General features: G+C 41.7%; 1 long non-coding RNA gene across 2 annotated transcripts; it reads left to right on the plus strand.

The window, feature by feature from the left end:
- The first annotated feature begins 1,936 nt into the window (after positions 1 to 1,936).
- On the plus strand, positions 1,937 to 7,276 carry LOC116591657. Of its 2 annotated transcripts, XR_004286092.1 has the most exons (4): positions 1,937 to 2,740; positions 4,617 to 5,004; positions 6,270 to 6,375; positions 6,835 to 7,276. It is a non-coding gene; the product is annotated as an uncharacterized LOC116591657 (long non-coding RNA). The 2 variants fall into 2 exon arrangements; XR_004286093.1 differs by lacking the exon at positions 4,617 to 5,004.
- The last annotated feature ends 4,668 nt before the right edge of the window (positions 7,277 to 11,944 follow it).

An 11,944-nucleotide genomic window follows, 5' to 3' on the forward strand; every position in this document is an offset into this window, starting at 1 on the left:
CAACAGATTGAACATAAGTGATCCTTTTCAGCTGTTCTCAGTGCTTATCCCCGAGATAAGTCATTAGCTGGAAAGAAAAGCACCTACGAGTGGCCCAAGTAGATGAGATTAGGGATGGTTAATTTAAAAAATGTAACTGAACTATTTTCAGGAGCTATCAAATTTTTCAAGTTACCTTGGATAAAATTTTTTGCATTTACTTTTTTAAACTTGCATTGCAATCTTAACATGCCTGTCTTATCTCACCTTATAAAATGTTTCATTTTGTCCACCTCCTGGTATAAAGTAGAAACGTGATGATGGAAGCATGGTGAGAAGTTGATGAGCTCCGTGGTCTTTTGTGGAATAGAACTTTCTCTCTCTTTACATGAATCATGTTTGATCACAGTGTCTAATGAATTAATGGTGTCATTTCTTAATCTCATACATTATTCTTATTTAATCTTTCCTATAATATACTATCTATGTTATTTGAGAATATTCAATCTTTCTATTAAAGACTAGACAACAAATGGGGTGGATAAAAATCAAAAAAGAAGTCTAAAGCATAACAAGGAATCTTAGTAGCTTACAGGATTTGGGCAAAGTTGATTGGATATGTTTGGGATCGATAATGGGCAAGCAAATAATTTGTGAGGCACAGGCAGAATTTGTGTGTTACACTAGTACGTAATCTGTAAGACGTGTTGAAGATGGGGTAGATGGAATGTGTAATTGAACAAATGAATGTTACTTACAGATACAAAGATAGGAAAAGACCCAAGTTACAAATTGAAGAGGCCATTTCTGGGCATCTTGAAATTGGTCAGCCACTGGAGGCTCCATTATGGTCCTATTCTGGCCCCACATGGGCTCTGCCTAAGAAACTCATCAAAACCCAGAGCTACGGAGCTGGATAACTGCCAGGCTGTGGCTGTGGCCAGGCATGAGTCTCTTGGGTGAAGCTGGTATTTATATTGGCTTCAGGTGCTTTCTGTCTAAGCCCTCTGTTCAAACTCAACTCTTGTTTCATCGGCCCACCATCAGTGGGGAATATCCATGTAGGAAAGACAAGATATGAATATTGTGTGACCCAAGATTTAGGTAGCGTTGTCTTCCCATCCTGGGCTGCAGGATGTCTGTCCTGGGCCCTGGGGACTTGAGTCTTTCTTCCTGGGCCCTTTTCTCCAACAAGAAATAGAAAAACTTATATTTTACTGCTGCATTGAAAGAATGACTAAATAATCCAGGCTGGAGTATCTTTTTTTCTTCTTCTGATTTGATAAGAAATTAAAACAGTTTTGTGGGCCCCCACAGTGTTGTGTCTACGGCTAAGATGCCTGATGAGAAGTTCATCTGTTTTTACCCTTTGCTAAGTGTGTTAGCTTACCCCATCACTTTCTCCTGCTTCTGTACCAAGTAGATGAAATAACCTCTGTAATTCAAGTTTTTTCTTATTGTGTTGATTCTTATTTTAATTTGGTTGGTGAACCTTTCTGGTCTGTGATCTTCGAGATAGCTTGCCTGAGCACATAGGTGGAAATTACCTTTATGTCAAGGGAATTCCCTTCATGACATTCTCCAGAAGGCCTAACATCTGCATTTAGGATACACATGCCTACCCACCTCCTTTTTTCTCCTAGGCTCCCTTCAGAAAAAAAAAAAAAAACAACTTATTTTTAACTATACATTAAGTTTTGGACTGTTACAAGTTAAATAATGAAAAGCAGCAAAGAGATTTATGCTTGATTTTATAGCTTATAAAAATCCATAAATTAATGATAGTAGATCCAAGTAATTTTAATCCCGACAACTTTTAGTAGTTTATCTTACAGTTGTGTAAACTTACCATTGTGATTTGTGTCTTTTTCAGCAGATGGTATAATTAATGCATTTATTTGGATAAAAAATTAAGTCAGAGAGGTTTTTTTTTTTTCCCCTAATAGGAAGTGTGATTTGATTGAGTAACTTGATAGGGAGGACTGGCTTTGCTAACTAGGTTATGTGGCAGATAGTTTTCATAAATTGAATGAGGTAAATATGCACCTCCAAGGTTTTAACTGTATAGCTATTCTATGTACAACAAATATTTTAGATATAATCAGAAAAATATACTGAAATTAACATTTATTTTCATAGCATTTTCCCAGTATGTTGGACTATAAATAAGAGAGCTAAAAAAAAAAAGAAAAATTCCCGTGTGAAAGTGGCATCAGTCTTGGTCTACACTGCTTCCTTCCCTCCACTTAGTCATGACCCAGCTTGGGTCTCTGCAGTAGGGAGAAAGAACCCCAAAGATGTCCACACTCTAATCCCTAGAAACTGTGAATATGTTACATTACATGGCAAAAGGGACTTTGCAGATTTAAGGTTACAGACCTTATAATGGAGAGATTACTCTGGATCATTCAGGTGGGGCTGATTTAATCACACAAGCCTTTAAAAGCAGTCCACTTTCTCTAGCTGGAGCAAAAGAATGTGACAAAAGATGACAGAGGGATTTGAAGCAAGAGAAGAATGCTACTGTTGTTGGCTTTAAAGATGAAAAGAACCATAATAAGGGCTCTAGGAACTGAGAACCAATGTCTGGCTGACAGCCACCAATAATACAGGGACCTCAGTCCTACAACCAAAAATAACTGAATTCTGCCAAAAACCTGAATGAGTCTGGAAGCACATTCTTTCTGAGAGCCTCCACAGGATATCTGAAGCTGGCCAACACTTTGTCTTTGGCCTTGAGACCCAGGGAGAGAGGAACCAGGTGAGCCAATCCTACCTATAGAACTGGGACATCACAGATTTCTGTTGCTTTAGAACGCTAAACTGGTGCTCATTTGTCACTGCAGCAAAAGCAAATGAATATATATCTTCTTAGCTTTCAAGAGAGTGCCATGCCAACAGCTGGCCTGTTTGCTTATTAATTTTCTATTGTATTCTCTCTGGGGAAGTTATTCTTACACAGAAAAATGTGATTGTGTTTCAATCTCACTATCTTATTTTTGTACTCTAATGGCATTTATTTTGGAATGAAACCTAATTCAAAAAGATTAGTTTTTGAAAACCCCTTTGTCTCTCTGTCTGTCTGTCTATCTATCTATCTAACCATCTATCCATTTGTCTATTTATTTATTTTAGTGATTCAGGTGACTGGGCAGGGTGGTCGTGGAGAGGCTGCCTGTCTAGAAGATCAGTGGCTATGGCTCTGGGAAATGACTCCCTTGACCCTAGACTCTGTGTAATTTAACAGAGGACTAGTTTCTTCAAAAGGAAAGGGAGGAGTGAAGTGAGACATTACAGTATTCAAAAACCTTAGCTCTAAGTAGGCTACACATATTACAGATTCCAGAGGAATTATCAGGAATTTTTTACTGCAGGTTTGAGTCTCATTCTTGAGTCCATTCTTGGTCCACGGTGGGAGGGAGGATTGTGAGTGGTTCCTATTTTATCCAGTGCATTCCAGGCTTCTCCATTGTTCCATGTCCTATGTCCTGGGTCTGGTGAGCAGGCTCTTATCTTCAGTCCTTTTGCAGTATAATGGGAAACTATCCCTTGTCCTGGACCCTTGCTTCTGTCCTAGCCACAGTCCTCTGTTTATTTCCATGGCCCCAGGATCCTATCTCAGGATCCCAGAAGGTAGTCCTAAGTCACTCAGTTCTACCAGATTCTCCTCTGGAAGAGAATGAAATGGTGTGAAAGTGAATGGGTAAGGAGCAAGGGGTAAAATCTTCAGATCCTTTGAGTGGAGAAGTGGGGCAAGCAGCCCTTGGATATTGACAATATGAAACTCCCCCTTTCATAATTCCAACAAATTATTCTCAGAGTCTTTGATTCTCCTACTGGCTTGAGCTGAATTGCCAAAGCTACTTAGAGTATTCTAGCTTTATTACATGTCATGACCCAAGACAAGAATTGGGAAGTAGAGAACAGAATTATGAGAGGTTAAGGGAACCTGGAGACAAGAGAGGTTATGTGAACAGAGAGCAACAATGATCTTCAGTTAACAGACACAGTCAGTCCATGGCAACCCACAGGGAGGAAGCTGGGGAGATAAATGCTCTGACTACTCTTCTTCCTCTATCTGGTGGTCTGCTGGGACTCCCTAGTAACTCTACTCAACTAGAAGCTAGAGGGAAAGTCAACCCTTTCACGTGGTCTACCCGCGGTGGCTTTGCAAGGCACAGAGCAGCTTAGAGAGTGGATCTGGAGTTAAAGCAGAGCATATCCAGTCGCTCTAAATAGTACGGAGCTACAGATAGCCATAACCCCAGGTTGGCTCACTATTGGGTTTCAGAAACCCACGGAACAGGGGCTGCAGTAGTGGCTATGCTTTTAGGGATCTAAAACCCTTACTGCAGAGTGCTAGGTCTGAAGGTGCTGACAAAGGACATCATAAGTAATGGTCCTGGAGCACAGAGGGGCATCCTGCTAACTACCTCACTTCCAGACCACATGTCTGTGGTTACTTCAGTGAGAATTCTGTCCTCATTTAAGACTATGGCACTCAGGTCCTCTGTGTGCACATGTGCGCGGAGGTATGAGCCTACCCATAGCACTTAACACTGGGAGATCAAGGCGTGGAGTGAACAAGACAACTTTTAGGATTATTGTCTTATTCATAAATCTTCCTCTTACTCTAGGAATAGCCCTGGATGTATGGGAGTCAGGAGCCACATATGTACTAAATAACACTGCCCCTTAGCTACGACTGAGTGATTCAGGAATGGGTACTTGGCCTCTGCCAAGCCAGTTTGAATCCTTTCCTAGTATCCTTCTAACTGGAGACTAAAAAATAAGCTTCATAGTCTGAGGGAAAAAGACATTACTAAACGGGACATTCAGCAACTGGAGGGTGCCCTACTTACTGCCATGTGTAAGAAGTCATCCACTTTGAGAAGAAACGAAGTCTACCCATGAGAAACAGAGGCAAGAGACTGTGGGAGTCCAAGAAGTGCTTTGTTCCAATTCCTCTCAAATTTCAGCTGCACATTTGTCCTTGGTCATTTGATTGTTCAGTCCTTTAGTAATGTAAGTTACCCTACTATTCTTCCCATAAAAATATTTTTTTGGGGGGGAGGTCAAATCTTGCTTAAATTGGCTTTCTCACAGAGCCCTTTCTAATAGAGTTGGTAGCATTGATAGTTCACACTAATTCTACCCCATGGAGAACAGATTGGAGTTAAGGTCAAGTGTAAGGAAGTCGAAAGCTAGAAAGATCCTTAAGGATTGGGGGGGGTGGGGTGGTGGATAAGATGAGAAGCCCTGACTCAAGCTCTGAATCAGGAGGACAGGGGTTCTCTGTTCTAGAATATTCCATGCAGGGAGAACAGCAAGTGCAAAAGTGTGGTGGTCCCAGTTGCAAAGATGTATTTATGGGGCCAAGAAGGGTTGGAGGAAAAATGTGTGTAGGGGAGACAAGCTGGAAAAGATGCTTCGCCGTTGAGGAATTTGAATGCCAGGCTAAGGAGTTTATGCTTTTTGAACATGAAAGTGGTATCACAGAAGCTATATTTTAGGGATATCGACCTGATAGGGTGCTGGGTGAGTTGAAGGGCGTAAGAGGTGGTGTTAAATGCAGTCATGCTGATATGGCCAAGGGCCTATGGGAGTGTTAGAAGCGGGAATGGAGGGGGAGGAGGGAGTGTCTGTATCCTTCACGTTATTTAGTGGAGTGTCCAACATCTTGTGAATACTCACCAAATTCTGGCTGATAACTAAGGAATTCTGGACAAGTAATGTTATATCCGCATTATCATCCTATGTTGTATCTCAGTATGTCAGATTAAAAATGTTTAAATCAACCACGTGGTTGAATTATTGAGGATACTCGGTCTGATTATTTTTGGTTGTTGCTGAATTTCAGCGTGACCTGAGGTAAGTTAATTAGAGAAATACCTGTGCTTGGTTGTCGTGAAGTCATCATTCCCTTTAGACGGGGGAAAGGGATCAGTCGCCGGAGGGAGGTTTGTTCACATGTTTACTAGATGCTTACTTTCCTTGCATCTTTGAAATCGATGTAGGCTATTCAAGAGTCATCATTTTGTAAGAAAATACAATATCGTCAGTCACTTAGAATGTTAGTTGGTATCCTACAGCCAATACATTTATCAGTGTGATGAAGAAATATGAAATTTTCCTTTCCCTTATAACTTATCTTTAGAGAAAATGGCCAGAGCAAAGAGCATTAGTGATAGGAAGATGGAACATTAGAATGCTTTATACAGTCCTCAAAGCTCCTGTCTTAAGTACTATGTGGTCAGTATTTTGTTAATCTTTCTCTTTTTGTATTATAGACCACCACGCAACCCTTCCACTGTGTTTGTCCTCCTAACTTCGCATTTGCTGTTGTCTTATTAGCAGCTTGAAATTCTGGTGGGATTGGCACACGGCATAAATCAGGTCTTTTATTTATACTCTTGGTGGTCTAGACCCAGTCATGGCCTGTGGGCCTTCAATCTGTTTATGTAAATTGGGTCTTAGTGGAATACAGACCCATCCATTTTATTTACCTATTGTCTGTGGCCCCTTTCGGGTGATGAGGGCGGGAATTGAGCAGTGGCAAGAGAAAGTGTATGGCCCACAAGCTTAAAATGTTTGCTGTGTGTCCTTTTAAGGAGAAGTTTGCCGATCTTGGGTCTAGACTTAAAAAGTAATGAGGAAAATGATAATAATCAAAAAGATTTTGATTGTTACATAGTGCAAGGCATAGAATACTGAGGCGACACGACTTCACTATTCAAAAACTGTATGATTTAATAATGCAGCACATCACACCGTTCTGCACCTGAGTTGCTCATATCATTGATGAAGGAAGTTCTGACATATGTCCTTGTTGTATCTCTCTCTATTCTTGAATAGAAATGGAAATACCATGACCATGTTGGAATGACAGTCAATCATTGACTGCAACCATTGGCTGTCTCTTGAGTATAAAAGTTCATCCAAACCAAGGAAAGCATTCTGTGAGAACCAGTTGCTCATAGGTAATTGACAAGAGAGACTACTGTTGGTCCCCAAAGACCATACGTTGTTGGATTTCATTTACGTGAAACGTCCAGACTAGACTGAGCCCCCAGAGACACTAAGTAGATGGCCTGAATAAAGCTCTTCAGTTCAGGGGTGTTTTTAGGACCAAGCTCTGCAACCATCACCAGGATTTAATTTTAGAACATTTTTAATGCCTCCAGAAGCAATCCATATGTATTAACAGTTATTTTCCACTCCCTCCAACCTAGCTACAGATAACCAGTATGTTTTTAGTGTTTTTAGTGTAAAATGTGGTATATGTACTCTTTATAATTTATAATAAAGGTACAATGTATCATATATGTCCCTCTTTTTTTTTTTTTTTTTTTTAGTTCCCAGTTGTTAAATGCTTACCAGCATGCCACTGGACAGGTCTGGTTACATTCAAGTAGGTCATTTATTCTCTGTGATATTGGCATCCGCGTTTGTACTGTGTTACAGTAAGAAGTTACTAGCCTTCTCCACTAGACAAAGGATTAGCAATTTTCTTTTTCTAGAAAGAACCAATCGTAATCATCTTTGGCTTTGTGGACTAGCATGTGGTTTCTCTCACTACTCCACTTTGTCATGGTAGCATGAAAGCAGCCATAGATAATGCATAAATGAGTGGATATGATTGTGCCCAATAAAATTTTATTTAAAAAACAAGCAGCAGGCTGGGTTTGCCCATGAGCTGTAGTTTGTTGAATCCTGCACTCGCTTTTACACTTCCTGGGAGTGGGAACTATATTTATCTTGATCAAACTTGTCTCCTTAGAGCCTGGCACAGTTCCTGGCACACATGGCAAGAAATCAATAAATATATGTAAATACAAACCAGCAATGAAAATGAAGGAACGAAAGCTGCTTGAAACAACACAGCCGGTTCTTACAGACCGAATGCTGAACAAAAGAAGCCAGAGACAAAGGAACGCAATCAGTCTGGATCCATTTCTAGAAAGTTCAAAAGCAGGCAAGATTGAAGTCCCACTTCCAGTCAGGATGGGAGAACAGATTGAATTTACCCTCCCACCTGAAGCAGCTAAGAAATAGTAGCTAAAGTCTATGATTTAATGATGCCTGACCCTGGGTGGTGGGCTGCACCGGCCTGTGGTCTCTTGACAGAAGGGAAAGCAGTGAGCCCAACCATCACAGTTGACTGCCTGGATTCAGTTTCCGGATTGCGGCGCAAGAAGGAGGAGCCCAGACACGGCCGGGCAGGCTGTCCGAGAGACGGAGACAGGGACGGGAATTTGGGAGTGCCAGTATGGCAGGAACCGGGGCAGGAGGGAAGGAAACACAGCTCCAGAGAGCTGCAGAGAAGACATTTGTGTTTTTGGCTGAGCGCTCATCTGCACAGGAGTGAGAAGGAGACACAGTGTCTGGCTTGGCCGTTCCACTCCTGTGCTGTTGTTAACTGCGGGGCACAAGCTTTCTGCGGATGTAGGTTTTCATTTCTCTTGACTAGACCCCTGGAGTGGCATTGTGGAGTCAAATGGTAGCTTTAAGCTTAACATCTTGAGGAACTATCAAACTATTTCCCCAACTGGCTCCTTTCAACTACCAGTTAAAATAGGGGGAGTCCCGATTTCGCCCGCACCCTTGTCAGCACTTGCGACTGTCTGTCTTTTGGATGGTAGCCATCCTGGTGAGTGGGAAGTGATACTTCATTGTGGCTTTGATGTATTTGATTTTTTAAAATTTCCCTGATGGGTGATGATGTTGAGCAAAGTTTTTTTTTTTTTTTTTTTTTAATGTGTGTATTGACCATATGCGTATTTTCTGGTATGGCCGTCTATTTTTAAAATAAAGTTTATCAAAATATAACCATGTCTTTTTGTTCACACACTGTCCACGGCCGTATCTGTGTTAAAAACACCAAGCTGAATAGTTGCAAGAGAGGCCATCTGGACGGCAGAGCCTCAAGTCTTTCTATATACCCCTTTAGGGAAAAAGCTTCCTGACCCCTGCCTGCCCGAGACCATAGGCCTGGGGAATGATCGGGTTTAAAACCATTTCGGTTTTCCAGGTACTGAGTTATTTTCTGGATTGAAGCACTGTCAGTGCTAGAAAATGGAACGTCCTAGGCAAAGTGGGACAGCTGGTGACCCTGGCCATTGCACGGTACATGTTTGCTGAATGAATAAACAAAGCCACGGCTTGCCAATTCGAAAGCAAGCATCTGGAAGGATATTCCTAGAACATGAAAAAGATGTTTGCCTAGGGTTTTCTCTTCCTGGATCGGAGTGAAGGATCTGCTGGAAGGGCAAGAAAAAAGATCTGAAGGAGAAACCACAAAGGAGGTAAATCAGAGTCCACCCCAGAGAGTCACAATATTCTTGCCATAGTGGGAGCTCGGACCTTAGCTCTGTAGTCCAGTCACGTCCTCACCCTTGTCTCCTGGATAAGTTTTCTATCACTACACAAACTACCACAAACTTAGTTGTTTAAAGTGAGACCCAGCAGGGAGGTATTTTGGAAATGGCAGAATAAGGGCCTCTGAAAATCTTGTGCTCCATATAAACAATGGGGGCATTGGCAAAAACACCTGCCAGAATTAACTTTTTCAGAACTCTGTAAAATTAACCAAAAGATTGCAATGACCTGAGGAGAATTAATTCAAGAATACCAGCTGAACCTCGGCATGAGCAGTGAACTTCAGGCGTTTTAATGTGCCTTACATCTCCCCATTCCCAAGTTCCATGGAAGCTTTAAAACCCAACAGCCTTGCACCTGTTGTAACTGGGAATACCAGCAGCCTCTCCTCCGCTCGAGGGGGCTGAGAAAGTTTAGAGGTTTCCAAGAGCATTTCCTCCCAAGAGAACTGTTGCTATGTGACCTGTACGGCACCTTCCTGAAAACACACACACACACACACACACACACACACACACCCCCAAAGTATTTGAATAAAACATTCCTCTAAAGAAGCTACAGCAGTGGCCAAAAGCCCAGGAAGAGATGCATCTTTAGTCATTAGTGAAATGCACATCAAAACGAAAGGAGATACTACGTTACACCCACGAGGATAGCTATAATGAAAAAGACAGTAATAAGTGTCGACAAGGACGTAGGCAATCTAGAACCCTCCCACATTGCTGACAGGATAGTAAAATGTTGCAGCCACTTCAGAAATTTTGGTAGTGCCTCAAAATGTTACACATAGAGTTCTCTTTGATCCAGCAATTCCCATCTAGGTATATACCCTAAGAGAAACGAAAACCCATGCCCATAGAAAACTTGAGCACAAATAAGAATAGCAAAATTAACAAGTGAAAAGTGGGAAAAATCCAAATGTCCATTAACTGATGAATGGATAAACAAAATGTGATACACTCATACAATGGAATATTACTCAGCCACTAAAGGAGTAAAATCCTGGTAGAGGCTACCACGGATAAAGCCTAGGAAAAAACATGCTAAATGTTTTTTAGCAACCAAATGCAACCAAATACAAAAGCTCACATACTGTATGATTCCATTAACGAAATATCCAGAATAGGCAAATTCATGGAAATAAAGAACATTAGTGGTTTCCAGGGACTGAAAGCATGGTGAGGACCTGCTCATGGGTACAGAATTTCTTTTTGGGGTGATAAAAATATTCTGGAATTAGATAGCCTTATGGTTGCCCATCTCAGTGGATACTGAAAACTGAATTGTACCCTTTAAAGTGGTGATCTCTATAGTGCGACAGGTGTCATTAGAGCTGATAGGACAAGCAGCCATTCATTTATCAGCTCATAGTCCCATTGGTCAGAATTCTAGCATGGATGGCTGGGCTGTAGCCGAAAGGCAGGTGGTGGTTGGCTGTGGTCTCACCTGGAGTGCAGATGCTCTCTCAAGTTCATTCCAGTCATTAGCAGAATCCATTGTCTTCCGGTTGCAGAACTGAGGTCCCTCTTCGTTTTGCGGCTTCCAGCAGAGTGCTGCTTGCCACTTCTGGAAGCTCCTGCTTCCCTTGTTGTGTGGCCCCCTGCATTTTCAGGCCAGCAGTGATGCTTGATGGAATACTTCTTATGTTACCAGCTGGGGAGAAACTCTGCTTGTCAAGGGTTCACAGGACTCGATGAGTTTCTCTCTTAAGGTCCACTGACTTGGTCCTCAAGGTTTTCATTACGCCTGTAAAATGCCTTCAAGGTAGGATTTATATTAGTGTTTGAATGAGTAATCAAGAGATGCTAGTGTGTGTGTGTGTGTGTGTGTGTGTGTGTGTGTGTGTGTGTTCTCTTTAGGATTCTGCCTACCACAGCCCATATCTATGGTTATTCTGCTAGGGGTGGGTGGCAATCATGACCTTCATTCATCTCAAGTGTCCATGTTGTTGAGATTCCATCTAGTACTGTGCTCTTCCCCACTGGCTTCAGGACCATCTGTAAGGAATAGTTCACGTGAACATATTTTTAAGTTTAATTTCAATTAGCCAACCTATATACTTGACTTAAATTCAAGTAGCCAACATACTTCATTAGTTTCAGATGTAGTGTTCAATAATTCAGTTGCATATAACACCCAGTGTTCATCACATCATGCACCCTCCTTAATGCCCATCACCCAATTACCTTCAGCAATCCTCAGTTTTTCCCCCCATGCTTAAGAGTCTCTCAGGGTTTGTCTCCTTCTCTGATGACTTCCCATTCAGTTCCCCCCCCCCTTCCCCTATGATCTTCCGTGCTGTTTCTTATATTCTACATATGAACGAAACCATATGATAATTGTCTTTCTCTGATTGACTTACTTATTTCGCTCAACATAATACCCTCGAGCTCTACCTGCATTGTGGTAAATGGTAAGATTTCATCCTTTCTGGTGGCTGAGTCATATTCCATTAGTTCATGTGAACATCTGGAGATGTTTTGCTCCAACCTTGAGTCAGTACCTTATGTGAGTTGAAATGCCTGTGGTGGTGGCTCTTCAGCTGCACCACCTGTGGTGACTGCAGCTGTCCTGGGCTTTCTTCTCT

Source organism: Mustela erminea, chromosome 5, assembly GCF_009829155.1.
Source record: "Mustela erminea isolate mMusErm1 chromosome 5, mMusErm1.Pri, whole genome shotgun sequence".
Classification (NCBI taxonomy): domain Eukaryota; kingdom Metazoa; phylum Chordata; class Mammalia; order Carnivora; family Mustelidae; genus Mustela; species Mustela erminea.